Here is a 15354-nt window from a genome sequence, read left to right on the forward strand (position 1 = left end):
AATAGCAGAAAATGCAGGCGCGGACCGCAGAAAATGCAAAAAAGGGGTGCAACACGAGGACTTCCCAGGAGGTCACCCATCCTAGTACTGCTCGTTGCTCGTTTTGTTTATCTCTCGGCGCTAATAATAGCAGAAAATGCAGGCGCGGACCGCAAAAATGTAAAAAAGGGGTGCAACACGAGGACTTCCCAGGAGGTCACCCATCCTAGTACTGCTCTCGCCCAAGCACGTTTCACTTCGGAGTTCTGATGGGATCCGGTGCATTAGTGCTGGTATGATCGCACCCGTCATACCTTGCACGATCATCTTATATATCTGCTGCGTTGCAACTCATTCAACCAAAATAAAAACTATCTTTAAAAGTACGTTTTGGTCCCTGAACTTTTTCCATTATTTCCCGTTTAGTCCCTGACTTGCAGTTGCTCGTTGCTCGTTTTGTTTATCTCTCGGCGCTAATAATAGCAGAAAATGCAGGCGCTGACCGCAGAAAATGCAAAAAAGGGGTGCAACACGAGGACTTCCCAGGAGGTCACCCATCCTAGTACTGCTCTCGCCCAAACACGTTTAACTTCGGAGTTCTGATGGGATCCGGTGCATTAGTGCTGGTATGATCGCACCCGTCATACCTTGCACGATCATCGTATATATCTGCTACGTTACAACTCATTCAACCTAAATAAAAACTATCTTTAAAAGTACGTTTTGGTCCCTGAACTTTTTCCATTATTTCCCGTTTAGTCCCTGACTTGCAGTTGCTCGTTGCTCGTTTTGTTTATCTCTCGGCGCTAATAATAGCAGAAAATGCAGGCGCGAATCGCAAAAATGCAAAAAAGGGGCGCAACACGAGGACTTTTTAGGAGGTCACCCATCCTAGTACTGCTCTCGCCCAAGCACGTTTCACTTCGGAGTTCTGATGGGATCCGGTGCATTAGTGCTGGTATGATCGCACCCGTCATACCTTGCACGATCATCGTATATATCTGATGCGTTGCAACTCATTCAACCAAAATAAAAACTATCTTTAAAAGTACGTTTTGGTCCCTGAACTTTTTCCATTATTTCCCGTTTAGTCCCTGACTTGCAGTTGCTCGTTGCTCGTTGCTCGTTTTGTTTATCTCTCGGCGCTAATAATAGCAGAAAATGCAGGCGCGGACCGCAAAAATGAAAAAAAGGGGTGCAACACGAGGACTTCCCAGGAGGTCACCCATCCTAGTACTGCTCTCGCCCAAGCACGTTTCACTTCGGAGTTCTGATGGGATCCGGTGCATTAGTGCTGGTATGATCGCACCCGTCATACCTTGCACGATCATCGTATATATCTGCTGCGTTGCAACTCATTCAACCAAAATAAAAACTATCTTTAAAAGTACGTTTTGGTCCCTGAACTTTTTCCATTATTTCCCTTTTAGTCCCTGACTTGCAGTTGCTCGTTGCTCGTTGCTCGTTTTGTTTATCTCTCGGCGCTAATAATAGCAGAAAATGCAGGCGCGGACCGCAAAAATGCAAAAAAGGGGTGCAAAACGAGGACTTCCCAGGAGGTCACCCATCCTAGTACTGCTCTCGCCCAAGCACGTTTATCTTCGGAGTTCTGATGGGATCCGGTGCATTAGTGCTGGTATGATCGCACCCGTCATACCTTGCACGATCATCGTATATATCTGCTGCGTTACAACTCATTCAACCAAAATAAAAACTATCTTTAAAAGTACGTTTTGGTCCCTGAACTTTTTCCATTATTTCCCGTTTAGTCTCTGACTTGCAGTTGCTCGTTGCTCGTTGTGTTTATCTCTCGGCGCTAATAATAGCAGAAAATGCAGGCGCGGACCGCAAAAATGCAAAAAAGGGGTGCAACACGAGGACTTCCCAGGAGGTCACCCATCCTAGTACTGCTCTCGCCCAAGCACGTTTATCTTCGGAGATCTGATAAGATCCGGTGCATTAGTGCTGGTATGATCGCACCCGTCATACCTTGCACGATCATCGTATATATCTGCTGCGTTGCAACTCATTCAACCAAAATAAAAACTATCTTTAAAAGTACGTTTTGGTCCCTGAACGTTTTCCATTATTTCCCGTTTAGTCCCTGACTTGCAGTTGCTCGTTGCTCGTTGCTCTCTCGGCGCTAATAATAGCAGAAAATGCAGGCGCGGACCGCAGAAAATGCAAAAAAGGGGTGCAACACGAGGACTTCCCAGGAGGTCACCCATCCTAGTACTGCTCTCGCCCAAGCACGTTTCACTTCGGAGTTCTGATGGGATCCGGTGCATTAGTGCTGGTATGATCGCACCCGTCATACCTTGCACGATCATCGTATATATCTGCTGCGTTGCAACTCATTCAACCAAAATAAAAACTATCTTTAAAAGTACGTTTTGGTCCCTGAACGTTTTCCATTATTTCCCGTTTAGTCCCTGACTTGCAGTTGCTCGTTGCTCGTTGCTCTCTCGGCGCTAATAATAGCAGAAAATGCAGGCGCGGACCGCAAAAATGCAAAAAAGGGGTGCAACACGAGGACTTACCAGGAGGTCACCCATCCTAGTACTGCTCTCGCCCAAGCACGTTTCACTTCGGAGTTCTGATGGGATCCGGTGCATTAGTGCTGGTATGATCGCACCCGTCATACCTTGCACGATCATCGTATATATCTGCTGCGTTGCAACTCATTCAACAAAAATAAAAACTATCTTTAAAAGTACGTTTTGGTCCCTGAACTTTTTCCATTATTTCCCGTTTAGTCCCTGACTTGCAGTTGCTCGTTGCTCGTTGCTCGTTTTGTTTATCTCTCGGCGCTAATAATAGCAGAAAATGCAGGCGCGGACCGCAGGAAATGCAAAAAAGGGGTGCAACACGAGGACTTCCCAGGAGGTCACCCATCCTAGTACTGCTCTCGCCCAAGCACGTTTCACTTCGGAGTTCTGATGGGATCCGGTGCATTAGTGCTGGTATGATCGCACCCGTCATACCTTGCACGATCATCGTATATATCTGCTGCGTTGCAACTCATTCAACCAAAATAAAAACTATCTTTAAAAGTACGTTTTGGTCCCTGAACTTTTTCCATTATTTCCCGTTTAATCCCTGACTTGCAGTTGCTTGTTGCTCGTTGCTCGTTTTGTTTATCTCTCGGCGCTAATAATAGCAGAAAATGCAGGCGCGGACCGCAAAAATGTAAAAAAGGGGTGCAACACGAGGACTTCCCAGGCGGTCACCCATCCTAGTACTGCTCTCGCCCAAGCACGTTTCACTTCGGAGTTCTGATGGGATCCGGTGCATTAGTGCTGGTATGATCGCACCCGTCATACCTTGCACGGTCATCGTATATATCTGCTGCGTTGCAACTCATTCAACCAAAATAAAAACTATCTTTAAAAGTATGTTTTGGTCCCTGAACTTTTTCCATTATTTCCCGTTTAGTCCCTGGCTTGCAGTTGCTCGTTGCTCGTTGCTCGTTTTGTTTATCTCTCGGCGCTAATAATAGCAGAAAATGCAGGCGCGGACCTCAGGAAATGCAAAAAAGGGGTGCAACACGAGGACTTCCCAGGAGGTCACCCATCCTAGTACTGCTCTCGCCCAAGCACGTTTCACTTCGGAGTTCTGATGGGATCCGGTGCATTAGTGCTGGTATGATCGCACCCGTCATACCTTGCACGATCATCGTATATATCTGCTGCGTTGCAACTCATTCAACAAAAATAAAAACTATCTTTAAAAGTACGTTTTGGTCCGTGAACTTTTTCCATTATTTCCCGTTTAGTCCCTGACTTGCAGTTGCTCGTTGCTCGTTGCTCGTTTTGTTTATCTCTCGGCGCTAATAATAGCAAAAAATGCAGGCGCGGACCGCAAAAATGCAAAAAAGGGGTGCAACATGAGGACTTCCCAGGAGGTCACCCATCCTAGTACTGCTCTCGCCCAAGCACGTTTAACTTCGGAGATCTGTTAAGATCCGGTGCATTAGTGCTGGTATGATCGCACCCGTCATACCTTGCACGATCATCGTATATATCTGCTGCGTTGCAACTCATTCAACCAAAATAAAAACTATCTTTAAAAGTATGTTTTGGTCCCTGAACTTTTTCCATTATTTCCCGTTTAGCCCCTGACTTGCAGTTGCTCGTTGCTCGTTGCTCGTTTTGTTTATCTCTCGGCGCTAATAATAGCAGAAAATGCAGGCGCGGACCTCAGGAAATGCAAAAAAGGGGTGCAACACGAGGACTTCCCAGGAGGTCACCCATCCTAGTACTGCTCTCGCCAAGCACGTTTCACTTTGGAGTTCTGATGGGATCCGGTGCATTAGTGCTGGTATGATCGCACCCGTCATACCTTGCACGATCATCGTATATATCTGCTGCGTTGCAACTCATTCAACCAAAATAAAAACTATCTTTAAAAGTACGTTTTGGTCCCTGAACTTTTTCCATTATTTCCCGTTTAGTCCCTGACTTGCAGTTGCTCGTTGCTCGTTGCTCGTTTTGTTTATCTCTCGGCGCTAATAATAGCAGAAAATGCAGGCGCGGACCGCAGGAAATGCAAAAAAGGGGGGCAACACGAGGACTTCCCAGGAGGTCACCCATCCTATTAATGCTCTCGCCCAAGCACGTTTCACTTCGGAGTTCTGATGGGATCCGGTGCATTAGTGCTGGTATGATCGCACCCGTCATACCTTGCACGATCATCGTATATATCTGCTGTGTTGCAACTCATTCAACCAAAATAAAAACTATCTTTAAAAGTACGTTTTGGTCCCTGAACTTTTTCCATTATTTCCCGTTTAGTCCCTGACTTGCAGTTGCTCGTTGCTCTCTCGGCGCTAATAATAGCAGAAAATGCAGGCGCGGACCGCAGAAAATGCAAAAAAGGGGTGCAACACGAGGACTTCCCAGGAGGTCACCCATCTTAGTACTGCTCTCGCCCAAGCACCTTTAACTTCCGAGTTCTGATGGGATCCGGTGCATTAGTGCTGGTATAATCGCACCCGTCATACCTTGCACGATCATCGTATATATCTGCTGCGTTGCAACTCATTCAACCAAAATAAAAACTATCTTTAAAAGTACGTTTTGGTCCCTGAACTTTTTCCATTATTTCCCGTTTAGTCCCTGACTTGCAGTTGCTCGTTGCTCGTTGCTCGTTTTGTTTATTCTCGGCGCTAATAATAGCAGAAAATGCAGGCGCGGACCGCAGGAAATGCAAAAAAGGGGTGCAACACGAGGACTTCCCAGGAGGTCACCCATCCTAGTACTGCTCTCGCCCAAGCACGTTTCACTTCGGAGTTCTGATGGGATCCGGTGCATTAGTGCTGGTATGATCGCACCCGTCATAACTTGCACGATCATCGTATATATCTGCTGCGTTGCAACTCATTCAACCAAAATAAAAACTATCTTTAAAAGTACGTTTTGGTCCCTGAACTTTTTCCATTATTTCCCGTTTAGTCCCTGACTTGCAGTTGCTCGTTGCTCGTTGCTCGTTTTGTTTATCTCTCGGCGCTAATAATAGCAAAAAATGCAGGCGCGGACCGCAAAAATGCAAAAAAGGGGTGCAACACGAGGACTTCCCAGGAGGTCACCCATCCTAGTACTGCTCTCGCCCAAGCACGTTTAACTTCGGAGATCTGATAAGATCCGGTGCATTAGTGCTGGTATGATCGCACCCGTCATACCTTGCACGATCATCGTATATATCTGCTGCGTTGCAACTCATTCAACCAAAATAAAAACTATCTTTAAAAGTATGTTTTGGTCCCTGAACTTTTTCCATTATTTCCCGTTTAGTCCCTGACTTGCAGTTGCTCGTTGCTCGTTTTGTTTATCTCTCGGCGCTAATAATAGCAGAAAATGCAGGCGCGGACCTCAGGAAATGCAAAAAAGGGGTGCAACACGAGGACTTCCCAGGAGGTCACCCATCCTAGTACTGCTCTCGCCAAGCACGTTTCACTTTGGAGTTCTGATGGGATCCGGTGCATTAGTGCTGGTATGATCGCACCCGTCATACCTTGCACGATCATCGTATATATCTGCTGCGTTGCAACTCATTCAACCAAAATAAAAACTATCTTTAAAAGTACGTTTTGGTCCCTGAACTTTTTCCATTATTTCCCGTTTAGTCCCTGACTTGCAGTTGCTCGTTGCTCGTTGCTCTCTCGGCGCTAATAATAGCAGAAAATGCAGGCGCGGACCGCAAAAATGCAAAAAAGGAGTGCAACACGAGGACTTCCCAGGAGGTCACCCATCCTAGTACTGCTCTCGCCCAAGCACATTTCACTTCGAAGTTCTGATGGGATCCGGTGCATTAGTGCTGGTATGATCGCACCCGTCATACCTTGCACGATCATCGTATATATCTGCTGCGTTGCAACTCATTCAACCAAAATAAAAACTATCTTTAAAAGTACGTTTTGGTCCCTGAACCTTTTCCATTATTTCCCGTTTAGTCCATGACTTGCAGTTGCTCGTTGCTCGTTTTGTTTATCTCTCGGCGCTAATAATAGCAGAAAATGCAGGCGCGGACCGCAAAAATGCAAAAAAGGGGTGCAACGCGAGGACTTCCCAGGAGGTCACCCATCCTAGTACTGCTCTCGCCCAAGCACGTTTAACTTCGGAGATCTGATGGGATCCGGTGCATTAGTGCTGGTATGATCACACCCGTCATACCTTGCACGATCATCGTATATATCTGCTGCGTTGCAACTCATTCAACCAAAATAAAAACTATCTTTAAAAGTACGTTTTGGTCCCTGAACTTTTTCCATTATTTCCCGTTTAGTCCCTGACTTGCAGTTGCTCGTTGCTCTCTCGGCGCTAATAATAGCAGAAAATGCAGGCGCGGACCGCAGAAAATGCAAAAAAGGGGTGCAACACGAGGACTTCCCAGGAGGTCACCCATCTTAGTACTGCTCTCGCCCAAGCACCTTTAACTTCCGAGTTCTGATGGGATCCGGTGCATTAGTGCTGGTATAATCGCACCCGTCATACCTTGCACGATCATCGTATATATCTGCTGCGTTGCAACTCATTCAACCAAAATAAAAACTATCTTTAAAAGTACGTTTTGGTCCCTGAACTTTTTCCATTATTTCCCGTTTAGTCCCTGACTTGCAGTTGCTCGTTGCTCGTTGCTCGTTTTGTTTATCTCTCGGCGCTAATAATAGCAGAAAATGCAGGCGCGGACCGCAGGAAATGCAAAAAAGGGGGGCAACACGAGGACTTCCCAGGAGGTCACCCATCCTATTAATGCTCTCGCCCAAGCACGTTTCACTTCGGAGTTCTGATGGGATCCGGTGCATTAGTGCTGGTATGATCGCACCCGTCATACCTTGCACGATCATCGTATATATCTGCTGTGTTGCAACTCATTCAACCAAAATAAAAACTATCTTTAAAAGTACGTTTTGGTCCCTGAACTTTTTCCATTATTTCCCGTTTAGTCCCTGACTTGCAGTTGCTCGTTGCTCTCTCGGCGCTAATAATAGCAGAAAATGCAGGCGCGGACCGCAGAAAATGCAAAAAAGGGGTGCAACACGAGGACTTCCCAGGAGGTCACCCATCTTAGTACTGCTCTCGCCCAAGCACCTTTAACTTCCGAGTTCTGATGGGATCCGGTGCATTAGTGCTGGTATAATCGCACCCGTCATACCTTGCACGATCATCGTATATATCTGCTGCGTTGCAACTCATTCAACCAAAATAAAAACTATCTTTAAAAGTACGTTTTGGTCCCTGAACTTTTTCCATTATTTCCCGTTTAGTCCCTGACTTGCAGTTGCTCGTTGCTCGTTGCTCGTTTTGTTTATTCTCGGCGCTAATAATAGCAGAAAATGCAGGCGCGGACCGCAGGAAATGCAAAAAAGGGGTGCAACACGAGGACTTCCCAGGAGGTCACCCATCCTAGTACTGCTCTCGCCCAAGCACGTTTCACTTCGGAGTTCTGATGGGATCCGGTGCATTAGTGCTGGTATGATCGCACCCGTCATAACTTGCACGATCATCGTATATATCTGCTGCGTTGCAACTCATTCAACCAAAATAAAAACTATCTTTAAAAGTACGTTTTGGTCCCTGAACTTTTTCCATTATTTCCCGTTTAGTCCCTGACTTGCAGTTGCTCGTTGCTCGTTGCTCGTTTTGTTTATCTCTCGGCGCTAATAATAGCAAAAAATGCAGGCGCGGACCGCAAAAATGCAAAAAAGGGGTGCAACACGAGGACTTCCCAGGAGGTCACCCATCCTAGTACTGCTCTCGCCCAAGCACGTTTAACTTCGGAGATCTGATAAGATCCGGTGCATTAGTGCTGGTATGATCGCACCCGTCATACCTTGCACGATCATCGTATATATCTGCTGCGTTGCAACTCATTCAACCAAAATAAAAACTATCTTTAAAAGTATGTTTTGGTCCCTGAACTTTTTCCATTATTTCCCGTTTAGTCCCTGACTTGCAGTTGCTCGTTGCTCGTTTTGTTTATCTCTCGGCGCTAATAATAGCAGAAAATGCAGGCGCGGACCTCAGGAAATGCAAAAAAGGGGTGCAACACGAGGACTTCCCAGGAGGTCACCCATCCTAGTACTGCTCTCGCCAAGCACGTTTCACTTTGGAGTTCTGATGGGATCCGGTGCATTAGTGCTGGTATGATCGCACCCGTCATACCTTGCACGATCATCGTATATATCTGCTGCGTTGCAACTCATTCAACCAAAATAAAAACTATCTTTAAAAGTACGTTTTGGTCCCTGAACTTTTTCCATTATTTCCCGTTTAGTCCCTGACTTGCAGTTGCTCGTTGCTCGTTGCTCTCTCGGCGCTAATAATAGCAGAAAATGCAGGCGCGGACCGCAAAAATGCAAAAAAGGAGTGCAACACGAGGACTTCCCAGGAGGTCACCCATCCTAGTACTGCTCTCGCCCAAGCACATTTCACTTCGAAGTTCTGATGGGATCCGGTGCATTAGTGCTGGTATGATCGCACCCGTCATACCTTGCACGATCATCGTATATATCTGCTGCGTTGCAACTCATTCAACCAAAATAAAAACTATCTTTAAAAGTACGTTTTGGTCCCTGAACTTTTTCCATTATTTCCCGTTTAGTCCATGACTTGCAGTTGCTCGTTGCTCGTTTTGTTTATCTCTCGGCGCTAATAATAGCAGAAAATGCAGGCGCGGACCGCAAAAATGCAAAAAAGGGGTGCAACGCGAGGACTTCCCAGGAGGTCACCCATCCTAGTACTGCTCTCGCCCAAGCACGTTTAACTTCGGAGATCTGATGGGATCCGGTGCATTAGTGCTGGTATGATCACACCCGTCATACCTTGCACGATCATCGTATATATCTGCTGCGTTGCAACTCATTCAACCAAAATAAAAACTATCTTTAAAAGTACGTTTTGGTCCCTGAACTTTTTCCATTATTTCCCGTTTAGTCCCTGACTTGCAGTTGCTCGTTGCTCTCTCGGCGCTAATAATAGCAGAAAATGCAGGCGCGGACCGCAGAAAATGCAAAAAAGGGGTGCAACACGAGGACTTCCCAGGAGGTCACCCATCTTAGTACTGCTCTCGCCCAAGCACCTTTAACTTCCGAGTTCTGATGGGATCCGGTGCATTAGTGCTGGTATAATCGCACCCGTCATACCTTGCACGATCATCGTATATATCTGCTGCGTTGCAACTCATTCAACCAAAATAAAAACTATCTTTAAAAGTACGTTTTGGTCCCTGAACTTTTTCCATTATTTCCCGTTTAGTCCCTGACTTGCAGTTGCTCGTTGCTCGTTGCTCGTTTTGTTTATCTCTCGGCGCTAATAATAGCAGAAAATGCAGGCGCGGACCGCAGGAAATGCAAAAAAGGGGTGCAACACGAGGACTTCCCAGGAGGTCACCCATCCTAGTACTGCTCTCGCCCAAGCACGTTTCACTTAGGAGTTCTGATGGGATCCGGTGCATTAGTGCTGGTATGATCGCACCCGTCATAACTTGCACGATCATCGTATATATCTGCTGCGTTGCAACTCATTCAACCAAAATAAAAACTATCTTTAAAAGTACGTTTTGGTCCCTGAACGTTTTCCATTATTTCCCGTTTAGTCCCTGACTTGCAGTTGCTCGTTGCTCGTTGCTCGTTTTGTTTATCTCTCGGCGCTAATAATAGCAGAAAATGCAGGCGCGGACCTCAGGAAATGCAAAAAAGGGGTGCAACACGAGGACTTCCCAGGAGGTCACCCATCCTAGTACTGCTCTCGCCAAGCACGTTTCACTTTGGAGTTCTGATGGGATCCGGTGCATTAGTGCTGGTATGATCGCACCCGTCATACCTTGCACGATCATCGTATATATCTGCTGCGTTGCAACTCATTCAACCAAAAATAAAAACTATCTTTAAAAGTACGTTTTGGTCCCTGAACTTTTTCCATTATTTCCCGTTTAGTCCCTGACTTGCAGTTGCTCGTTGCTCGTTGCTCGTTTTGTTTATCTCTCGGCGCTAATAATAGCAAAAAATGCAGGCGCGGACCGCAAAAATGCAAAAAAGGGGTGCAACACGAGGACTTCCCAGGAGGTCACCCATCCTAGTACTGCTCTCGCCCAAGCACGTTTAACTTCGGAGATCTGATAAGATCCGGTGCATTAGTGCTGGTATGATCGCACCCGTCATACCTTGCACGATCATCGTATATATCTGCTGCGTTGCAACTCATTCAACCAAAATAAAAACTATCTTTAAAAGTATGTTTTGGTCCCTGAACTTTTTCCATTATTTCCCGTTTAGTCCCTGACTTGCAGTTGCTCGTTGCTCGTTTTGTTTATCTCTCGGCGCTAATAATAGCAGAAAATGCAGGCGCGGACCTCAGGAAATGCAAAAAAGGGGTGCAACACGAGGACTTCCCAGGAGGTCACCCATCCTAGTACTGCTCTCGCCAAGCACGTTTCACTTTGGAGTTCTGATGGGATCCGGTGCATTAGTGCTGGTATGATCGCACCCGTCATACCTTGCACGATCATCGTATATATCTGCTGCGTTGCAACTCATTCAACCAAAATAAAAACTATCTTTAAAAGTACGTTTTGGTCCCTGAACGTTTTCCATTATTTCCCGTTTAGTCCCTGACTTGCAGTTGCTCGTTGCTCGTTTTTTTTATCTCTCGGCGCTAATAATAGCAGAAAATGCAGGCGCGGACCGCAAAAATGCAAAAAAGGGGTGCAACACGAGGACTTCCCAGGAGGTCACCCATCCTAGTACTGCTCTCGCACAAGCACGTTTAACATCGGAGTTCTGATGGGATCCGGTGCATTAGTGCTGGTATGATCGCACCCGTCATACCTTGCACGATCATCGTATATATCTGCTGCGTTGCAACTCATTCAACCAAAATAAAAACTATCTTTAAAAGTACGTTTTGGTCCCTGAACTTTTTCCATTATTTCCCGTTTAGTCCATGACTTGCAGTTGCTCGTTGCTCGTTTTGTTTATCTCTCGGCGCTAATAATAGCAGAAAATGCAGGCGCGGACCGCAAAAATGCAAAAAAGGGGTGCAACGCGAGGACTTCCCAGGAGGTCACCCATCCTAGTACTGCTCTCGCCCAAGCACGTTTAACTTCGGAGATCTGATGGGATCCGGTGCATTAGTGCTGGTATGATCACACCCGTCATACCTTGCACGATCATCGTATATATCTGCTGCGTTGCAACTCATTCAACCAAAATAAAAACTATCTTTAAAAGTACGTTTTGGTCCCTGAACGTTTTCCATTATTTCCCGTTTAGTCCCTGACTTGCAGTTGCTCGTTGCTCGTTTTTTTTATCTCTCGGCGCTAATAATAGCAGAAAATGCAGGCGCGGACCGCAAAAATGCAAAAAAGGGGTGCAACACGAGGACTTCCCAGGAGGTCACCCATCCTAGTACTGCTCTCGCACAAGCACGTTTAACATCGGAGTTCTGATGGGATCCGGTGCATTAGTGCTGGTATGATCGCACCCGTCATACCTTGCACGATCATCGTATATATCTGCTGCGTTGCAACTCATTCAACCAAAATAAAAACTATCTTTAAAAGTACGTTTTGGTCCCTGAACTTTTTCTATTATTTCCCGTTTAGTCCCTGACTTGCAGTTGCTCGTTGCTCGTTGCTCTCTCGGCGCTAATAATAGCAGAAAATGCAGGCGCGGACCGCAAAAATCCAAAAAAGGGGTGCAACACGAGGACTTCCCAGGAGGTCACCCATCCTAGTACTGCTCTCGCCCAAGCACGTTTCACTTCAGAGTTCTGATGGGATCCGGTGCATTAGTGCTGGTATGATCGCACCCGTCATACCTTGCACGATCATCGTATATATCTGCTGCGTTGCAACTCATTCAACCAAAATAAAAACTATCTTTAAAAGTACGTTTTGGTCCCTGAACTTTTTCCATTATTTCCCGTTTAGTCCATGACTTGCAGTTGCTCGTTGCTCGTTTTTTTTATCTCTCGGCGCTAATAATAGCAGAAAATGCAGGCGCGGACCGCAAAAATGCAAAAAAGGGGTGCAACACGAGGACTTCCCAGGAGGTCACCCATCCTAGTACTGCTCTCGCACAAGCACGTTTAACATCGGAGTTCTGATGGGATCCGGTGCATTAGTGCTGGTATGATCGCACCCGTCATACCTTGCACGATCATCGTATATATCTGCTGCGTTGCAACTCATTCAACCAAAATAAAAACTATCTTTAAAAGTACGTTTTGGTCCCTGAACTTTTTCCATTATTTCCCGTTTAGTCCATGACTTGCAGTTGCTCGTTGCTCGTTTTGTTTATCTCTCGGCGCTAATAATAGCAGAAAATGCAGGCGCGGACCGCAAAAATGCAAAAAAGGGGTGCAACGCGAGGACTTCCCAGGAGGTCACCCATCCTAGTACTGCTCTCGCCCAAGCACGTTTAACTTCGGAGATCTGATGGGATCCGGTGCATTAGTGCTGGTATGATCACACCCGTCATACCTTGCACGATCATCGTATATATCTGCTGCGTTGCAACTCATTCAACCAAAATAAAAACTATCTTTAAAAGTACGTTTTGGTCCCTGAACGTTTTCCATTATTTCCCGTTTAGTCCCTGACTTGCAGTTGCTCGTTGCTCGTTTTTTTTATCTCTCGGCGCTAATAATAGCAGAAAATGCAGGCGCGGACCGCAAAAATGCAAAAAAGGGGTGCAACACGAGGACTTCCCAGGAGGTCACCCATCCTAGTACTGCTCTCGCACAAGCACGTTTAACATCGGAGTTCTGATGGGATCCGGTGCATTAGTGCTGGTATGATCGCACCCGTCATACCTTGCACGATCATCGTATATATCTGCTGCGTTGCAACTCATTCAACCAAAATAAAAACTATCTTTAAAAGTACGTTTTGGTCCCTGAACTTTTTCTATTATTTCCCGTTTAGTCCCTGACTTGCAGTTGCTCGTTGCTCGTTGCTCTCTCGGCGCTAATAATAGCAGAAAATGCAGGCGCGGACCGCAAAAATCCAAAAAAGGGGTGCAACACGAGGACTTCCCAGGAGGTCACCCATCCTAGTACTGCTCTCGCCCAAGCACGTTTCACTTCAGAGTTCTGATGGGATCCGGTGCATTAGTGCTGGTATGATCGCACCCGTCATACCTTGCACGATCATCGTATATATCTGCTGCGTTGCAACTCATTCAACCAAAATAAAAACTATCTTTAAAAGTACGTTTTGGTCCCTGAACTTTTTCCATTATTTCCCGTTTAGTCCCTGACTTGCAGTTGCTCGTTGCTCGTTGCTCGTTTTGTTTATCTCTCGGCGCTAATAATAGCAGAAAATGCAGGCGCGGACCGCAAAAATGCAAAAAAGGGGTGCAACACGAGGACTTCCCAGGAGGTCACCCATCCTAGTACTGCTCTCGCCCAAGCACGTTTAACTTCGGAGATCTGATGGGATCCGGTGCATTACTGCTGGTATGATCACACCCGTCATACCTTGCACGATCATCGTATATATCTGCTGCGTTGCAACTAATTCAACCAAAATAAAAACTATCTTTAAAAGTACGTTTTGGTCCCTGAACGTTTTCCATTATTTCCCGTTTAGTCCCTGACTTGCAGTTGCTCGTTGCTCGTTTTTTTTATCTCTCGGCGCTAATAATAGCAGAAAATGCAGGCGCGGACCGCAAAAATGCAAAAAAGGGGTGCAACACGAGGACTTCCCAGGAGGTCACCCATCCTAGTACTGCTCTCGCACAAGCACGTTTAACATCGGAGTTCTGATGGGATCCGGTGCATTAGTGCTGGTATGATCGCACCCGTCATACCTTGCACGATCATCGTATATATCTGCTGCGTTGCAACTCATTCAACCAAAATAAAAACTATCTTTAAAAGTACGTTTTGGTCCCTGAACTTTTTCCATTATTTCCCGTTTAGTACCTGACTTGCAGTTGCTCGTTGCTCGTTGCTCTCTCGGCGCTAATAATAGCAGAAAATGCAGGCGCGGACCGCAAAAATGCAAAAAAGGGGTGCAACACGAGGACTTCCCAGGAGGTCACCCATCCTAGTACTGCTCTCGTCCAAGCACCTTTAACTTCCGAGTTCTGATGGGATCCGGTGCATTAGTGCTGGTATGATCGCACCCGTCATACCTTGCACGATCATCGTATATATCTGCTGCGTTGCAACTCATTCAACCAAAATAAAAACTATCTTTAAAAGTACGTTTTGGTCCCTGAACTTTTTCCATTATTTCCCGTTTAGTCCCTGACTTGCAGTTGCTCGTTGCTCGTTGCTCGTTTTGTTTATCTCTCGGCGCTAATAATAGCAGAAAATGCAGGCGCGGACCGCAGGAAATGCAAAAAAGGGGTGCAACACGAGGACTTCCCAGGAGGTCACCCATCCTAGTACTGCTCTCGCCCAAGCACGTTTCACTTCGGAGTTCTGATGGGATCCGGTGCATTAGTGCTGGTATGATCGCACCCGTCATAACTTGCACGATCATCGTATATATCTGCTGCGTTGCAACTCATTCAACCAAAATAAAAACTATCTTTAAAAGTACGTTTTGGTCCCTGAACTTTTTCCATTATTTCCCGTTTAGTCCCTGACTTGCAGTTGCTCGTTGCTCGTTGCTCGTTTTGTTTATCTCTCGGCGCTAATAATAGCAGAAAATGCAGGCGCGGACCGCAGGAAATGCAAAAAAGGGGTGCAACACGAGGACTTCCCAGGAGGTCACCCATCCTAGTACTGCTCTCGCCCAAGCACGTTTCACTTCGGAGTTCTGATGGGATCCGGTGCATTAGTGCTGGTATGATCGCACCCGTCATACCTTGCACGATCATCGTATATATCTGCTGCGTTGCAACTCATTCAACCAAAATAAAAA

At 46.2% G+C, this 15354-nt stretch overlaps 46 non-coding genes across 46 annotated transcripts; all 46 read right to left on the reverse strand.

Moving 5' to 3' along the window:
* Nucleotides 1-167: 167 nt before the first annotated feature.
* On the reverse strand, nucleotides 168-286 carry LOC126675948 (5S ribosomal RNA). The gene has a single exon (XR_007640129.1). It is a non-coding gene; the product is annotated as a 5S ribosomal RNA (ribosomal RNA).
* Nucleotides 287-500: 214 nt separating this feature from the next.
* LOC126675617 (5S ribosomal RNA) lies at nucleotides 501-619 on the reverse strand. Its single transcript, XR_007639819.1, has one exon. It is a non-coding gene; the product is annotated as a 5S ribosomal RNA (ribosomal RNA).
* Nucleotides 620-832: 213 nt separating this feature from the next.
* LOC126675855 (5S ribosomal RNA) lies at nucleotides 833-951 on the reverse strand. Its single transcript, XR_007640043.1, has one exon. It is a non-coding gene; the product is annotated as a 5S ribosomal RNA (ribosomal RNA).
* A 220-nt stretch (nucleotides 952-1171) lies between these two features.
* On the reverse strand, nucleotides 1172-1290 carry LOC126675959 (5S ribosomal RNA). The gene has a single exon (XR_007640140.1). It is a non-coding gene; the product is annotated as a 5S ribosomal RNA (ribosomal RNA).
* Nucleotides 1291-1510: 220 nt separating this feature from the next.
* LOC126675713 (5S ribosomal RNA) lies at nucleotides 1511-1629 on the reverse strand. The gene has a single exon (XR_007639910.1). It is a non-coding gene; the product is annotated as a 5S ribosomal RNA (ribosomal RNA).
* Nucleotides 1630-1842: 213 nt separating this feature from the next.
* On the reverse strand, nucleotides 1843-1961 carry LOC126675833 (5S ribosomal RNA). Its single transcript, XR_007640023.1, has one exon. It is a non-coding gene; the product is annotated as a 5S ribosomal RNA (ribosomal RNA).
* Nucleotides 1962-2170: 209 nt separating this feature from the next.
* On the reverse strand, nucleotides 2171-2289 carry LOC126675971 (5S ribosomal RNA). Its single transcript, XR_007640151.1, has one exon. It is a non-coding gene; the product is annotated as a 5S ribosomal RNA (ribosomal RNA).
* Nucleotides 2290-2497: 208 nt separating this feature from the next.
* On the reverse strand, nucleotides 2498-2616 carry LOC126675767 (5S ribosomal RNA). The gene has a single exon (XR_007639961.1). It is a non-coding gene; the product is annotated as a 5S ribosomal RNA (ribosomal RNA).
* Nucleotides 2617-2837: 221 nt separating this feature from the next.
* LOC126675983 (5S ribosomal RNA) lies at nucleotides 2838-2956 on the reverse strand. Its single transcript, XR_007640162.1, has one exon. It is a non-coding gene; the product is annotated as a 5S ribosomal RNA (ribosomal RNA).
* Nucleotides 2957-3176: 220 nt separating this feature from the next.
* On the reverse strand, nucleotides 3177-3295 carry LOC126675616 (5S ribosomal RNA). Its single transcript, XR_007639818.1, has one exon. It is a non-coding gene; the product is annotated as a 5S ribosomal RNA (ribosomal RNA).
* Nucleotides 3296-3516: 221 nt separating this feature from the next.
* LOC126675995 (5S ribosomal RNA) lies at nucleotides 3517-3635 on the reverse strand. The gene has a single exon (XR_007640173.1). It is a non-coding gene; the product is annotated as a 5S ribosomal RNA (ribosomal RNA).
* Nucleotides 3636-3855: 220 nt separating this feature from the next.
* Nucleotides 3856-3974, reverse strand: LOC126675923 (5S ribosomal RNA). The gene has a single exon (XR_007640108.1). It is a non-coding gene; the product is annotated as a 5S ribosomal RNA (ribosomal RNA).
* Nucleotides 3975-4195: 221 nt separating this feature from the next.
* Nucleotides 4196-4313, reverse strand: LOC126675909 (5S ribosomal RNA). The gene has a single exon (XR_007640095.1). It is a non-coding gene; the product is annotated as a 5S ribosomal RNA (ribosomal RNA).
* A 221-nt stretch (nucleotides 4314-4534) lies between these two features.
* LOC126675919 (5S ribosomal RNA) lies at nucleotides 4535-4653 on the reverse strand. The gene has a single exon (XR_007640104.1). It is a non-coding gene; the product is annotated as a 5S ribosomal RNA (ribosomal RNA).
* A 202-nt stretch (nucleotides 4654-4855) lies between these two features.
* Nucleotides 4856-4974, reverse strand: LOC126675795 (5S ribosomal RNA). The gene has a single exon (XR_007639987.1). It is a non-coding gene; the product is annotated as a 5S ribosomal RNA (ribosomal RNA).
* A 220-nt stretch (nucleotides 4975-5194) lies between these two features.
* On the reverse strand, nucleotides 5195-5313 carry LOC126676006 (5S ribosomal RNA). The gene has a single exon (XR_007640184.1). It is a non-coding gene; the product is annotated as a 5S ribosomal RNA (ribosomal RNA).
* Nucleotides 5314-5533: 220 nt separating this feature from the next.
* LOC126675749 (5S ribosomal RNA) lies at nucleotides 5534-5652 on the reverse strand. Its single transcript, XR_007639944.1, has one exon. It is a non-coding gene; the product is annotated as a 5S ribosomal RNA (ribosomal RNA).
* A 214-nt stretch (nucleotides 5653-5866) lies between these two features.
* Nucleotides 5867-5984, reverse strand: LOC126675910 (5S ribosomal RNA). Its single transcript, XR_007640096.1, has one exon. It is a non-coding gene; the product is annotated as a 5S ribosomal RNA (ribosomal RNA).
* A 208-nt stretch (nucleotides 5985-6192) lies between these two features.
* LOC126675769 (5S ribosomal RNA) lies at nucleotides 6193-6311 on the reverse strand. Its single transcript, XR_007639963.1, has one exon. It is a non-coding gene; the product is annotated as a 5S ribosomal RNA (ribosomal RNA).
* A 213-nt stretch (nucleotides 6312-6524) lies between these two features.
* LOC126675686 (5S ribosomal RNA) lies at nucleotides 6525-6643 on the reverse strand. The gene has a single exon (XR_007639884.1). It is a non-coding gene; the product is annotated as a 5S ribosomal RNA (ribosomal RNA).
* Nucleotides 6644-6845: 202 nt separating this feature from the next.
* On the reverse strand, nucleotides 6846-6964 carry LOC126675796 (5S ribosomal RNA). The gene has a single exon (XR_007639988.1). It is a non-coding gene; the product is annotated as a 5S ribosomal RNA (ribosomal RNA).
* A 221-nt stretch (nucleotides 6965-7185) lies between these two features.
* On the reverse strand, nucleotides 7186-7304 carry LOC126675920 (5S ribosomal RNA). The gene has a single exon (XR_007640105.1). It is a non-coding gene; the product is annotated as a 5S ribosomal RNA (ribosomal RNA).
* A 202-nt stretch (nucleotides 7305-7506) lies between these two features.
* Nucleotides 7507-7625, reverse strand: LOC126675797 (5S ribosomal RNA). Its single transcript, XR_007639989.1, has one exon. It is a non-coding gene; the product is annotated as a 5S ribosomal RNA (ribosomal RNA).
* A 220-nt stretch (nucleotides 7626-7845) lies between these two features.
* LOC126676017 (5S ribosomal RNA) lies at nucleotides 7846-7964 on the reverse strand. Its single transcript, XR_007640195.1, has one exon. It is a non-coding gene; the product is annotated as a 5S ribosomal RNA (ribosomal RNA).
* A 220-nt stretch (nucleotides 7965-8184) lies between these two features.
* Nucleotides 8185-8303, reverse strand: LOC126675750 (5S ribosomal RNA). The gene has a single exon (XR_007639945.1). It is a non-coding gene; the product is annotated as a 5S ribosomal RNA (ribosomal RNA).
* A 214-nt stretch (nucleotides 8304-8517) lies between these two features.
* Nucleotides 8518-8635, reverse strand: LOC126675911 (5S ribosomal RNA). Its single transcript, XR_007640097.1, has one exon. It is a non-coding gene; the product is annotated as a 5S ribosomal RNA (ribosomal RNA).
* A 208-nt stretch (nucleotides 8636-8843) lies between these two features.
* LOC126675770 (5S ribosomal RNA) lies at nucleotides 8844-8962 on the reverse strand. The gene has a single exon (XR_007639964.1). It is a non-coding gene; the product is annotated as a 5S ribosomal RNA (ribosomal RNA).
* A 213-nt stretch (nucleotides 8963-9175) lies between these two features.
* LOC126675688 (5S ribosomal RNA) lies at nucleotides 9176-9294 on the reverse strand. Its single transcript, XR_007639886.1, has one exon. It is a non-coding gene; the product is annotated as a 5S ribosomal RNA (ribosomal RNA).
* A 202-nt stretch (nucleotides 9295-9496) lies between these two features.
* On the reverse strand, nucleotides 9497-9615 carry LOC126675799 (5S ribosomal RNA). The gene has a single exon (XR_007639991.1). It is a non-coding gene; the product is annotated as a 5S ribosomal RNA (ribosomal RNA).
* A 221-nt stretch (nucleotides 9616-9836) lies between these two features.
* Nucleotides 9837-9955, reverse strand: LOC126675748 (5S ribosomal RNA). The gene has a single exon (XR_007639943.1). It is a non-coding gene; the product is annotated as a 5S ribosomal RNA (ribosomal RNA).
* A 221-nt stretch (nucleotides 9956-10176) lies between these two features.
* Nucleotides 10177-10294, reverse strand: LOC126675912 (5S ribosomal RNA). The gene has a single exon (XR_007640098.1). It is a non-coding gene; the product is annotated as a 5S ribosomal RNA (ribosomal RNA).
* Nucleotides 10295-10515: 221 nt separating this feature from the next.
* LOC126675752 (5S ribosomal RNA) lies at nucleotides 10516-10634 on the reverse strand. Its single transcript, XR_007639947.1, has one exon. It is a non-coding gene; the product is annotated as a 5S ribosomal RNA (ribosomal RNA).
* A 214-nt stretch (nucleotides 10635-10848) lies between these two features.
* On the reverse strand, nucleotides 10849-10966 carry LOC126675913 (5S ribosomal RNA). Its single transcript, XR_007640099.1, has one exon. It is a non-coding gene; the product is annotated as a 5S ribosomal RNA (ribosomal RNA).
* A 213-nt stretch (nucleotides 10967-11179) lies between these two features.
* On the reverse strand, nucleotides 11180-11298 carry LOC126675801 (5S ribosomal RNA). Its single transcript, XR_007639993.1, has one exon. It is a non-coding gene; the product is annotated as a 5S ribosomal RNA (ribosomal RNA).
* A 213-nt stretch (nucleotides 11299-11511) lies between these two features.
* Nucleotides 11512-11630, reverse strand: LOC126675689 (5S ribosomal RNA). Its single transcript, XR_007639887.1, has one exon. It is a non-coding gene; the product is annotated as a 5S ribosomal RNA (ribosomal RNA).
* Nucleotides 11631-11843: 213 nt separating this feature from the next.
* Nucleotides 11844-11962, reverse strand: LOC126675802 (5S ribosomal RNA). Its single transcript, XR_007639994.1, has one exon. It is a non-coding gene; the product is annotated as a 5S ribosomal RNA (ribosomal RNA).
* A 208-nt stretch (nucleotides 11963-12170) lies between these two features.
* On the reverse strand, nucleotides 12171-12289 carry LOC126675679 (5S ribosomal RNA). Its single transcript, XR_007639877.1, has one exon. It is a non-coding gene; the product is annotated as a 5S ribosomal RNA (ribosomal RNA).
* Nucleotides 12290-12502: 213 nt separating this feature from the next.
* LOC126675803 (5S ribosomal RNA) lies at nucleotides 12503-12621 on the reverse strand. The gene has a single exon (XR_007639995.1). It is a non-coding gene; the product is annotated as a 5S ribosomal RNA (ribosomal RNA).
* A 213-nt stretch (nucleotides 12622-12834) lies between these two features.
* Nucleotides 12835-12953, reverse strand: LOC126675690 (5S ribosomal RNA). The gene has a single exon (XR_007639888.1). It is a non-coding gene; the product is annotated as a 5S ribosomal RNA (ribosomal RNA).
* Nucleotides 12954-13166: 213 nt separating this feature from the next.
* Nucleotides 13167-13285, reverse strand: LOC126675806 (5S ribosomal RNA). The gene has a single exon (XR_007639997.1). It is a non-coding gene; the product is annotated as a 5S ribosomal RNA (ribosomal RNA).
* A 208-nt stretch (nucleotides 13286-13493) lies between these two features.
* Nucleotides 13494-13612, reverse strand: LOC126675680 (5S ribosomal RNA). The gene has a single exon (XR_007639878.1). It is a non-coding gene; the product is annotated as a 5S ribosomal RNA (ribosomal RNA).
* A 220-nt stretch (nucleotides 13613-13832) lies between these two features.
* LOC126675754 (5S ribosomal RNA) lies at nucleotides 13833-13951 on the reverse strand. Its single transcript, XR_007639949.1, has one exon. It is a non-coding gene; the product is annotated as a 5S ribosomal RNA (ribosomal RNA).
* Nucleotides 13952-14164: 213 nt separating this feature from the next.
* LOC126675807 (5S ribosomal RNA) lies at nucleotides 14165-14283 on the reverse strand. Its single transcript, XR_007639998.1, has one exon. It is a non-coding gene; the product is annotated as a 5S ribosomal RNA (ribosomal RNA).
* A 208-nt stretch (nucleotides 14284-14491) lies between these two features.
* On the reverse strand, nucleotides 14492-14610 carry LOC126675780 (5S ribosomal RNA). The gene has a single exon (XR_007639973.1). It is a non-coding gene; the product is annotated as a 5S ribosomal RNA (ribosomal RNA).
* Nucleotides 14611-14831: 221 nt separating this feature from the next.
* LOC126676029 (5S ribosomal RNA) lies at nucleotides 14832-14950 on the reverse strand. The gene has a single exon (XR_007640206.1). It is a non-coding gene; the product is annotated as a 5S ribosomal RNA (ribosomal RNA).
* Nucleotides 14951-15171: 221 nt separating this feature from the next.
* LOC126676042 (5S ribosomal RNA) lies at nucleotides 15172-15290 on the reverse strand. The gene has a single exon (XR_007640217.1). It is a non-coding gene; the product is annotated as a 5S ribosomal RNA (ribosomal RNA).
* Between the last annotated feature and the right edge of the window lie 64 nt (nucleotides 15291-15354).

The sequence above is a fragment of the Mercurialis annua genome, linkage group LG3, assembly GCF_937616625.2.
Source record: "Mercurialis annua linkage group LG3, ddMerAnnu1.2, whole genome shotgun sequence".
Classification (NCBI taxonomy): domain Eukaryota; kingdom Viridiplantae; phylum Streptophyta; class Magnoliopsida; order Malpighiales; family Euphorbiaceae; genus Mercurialis; species Mercurialis annua.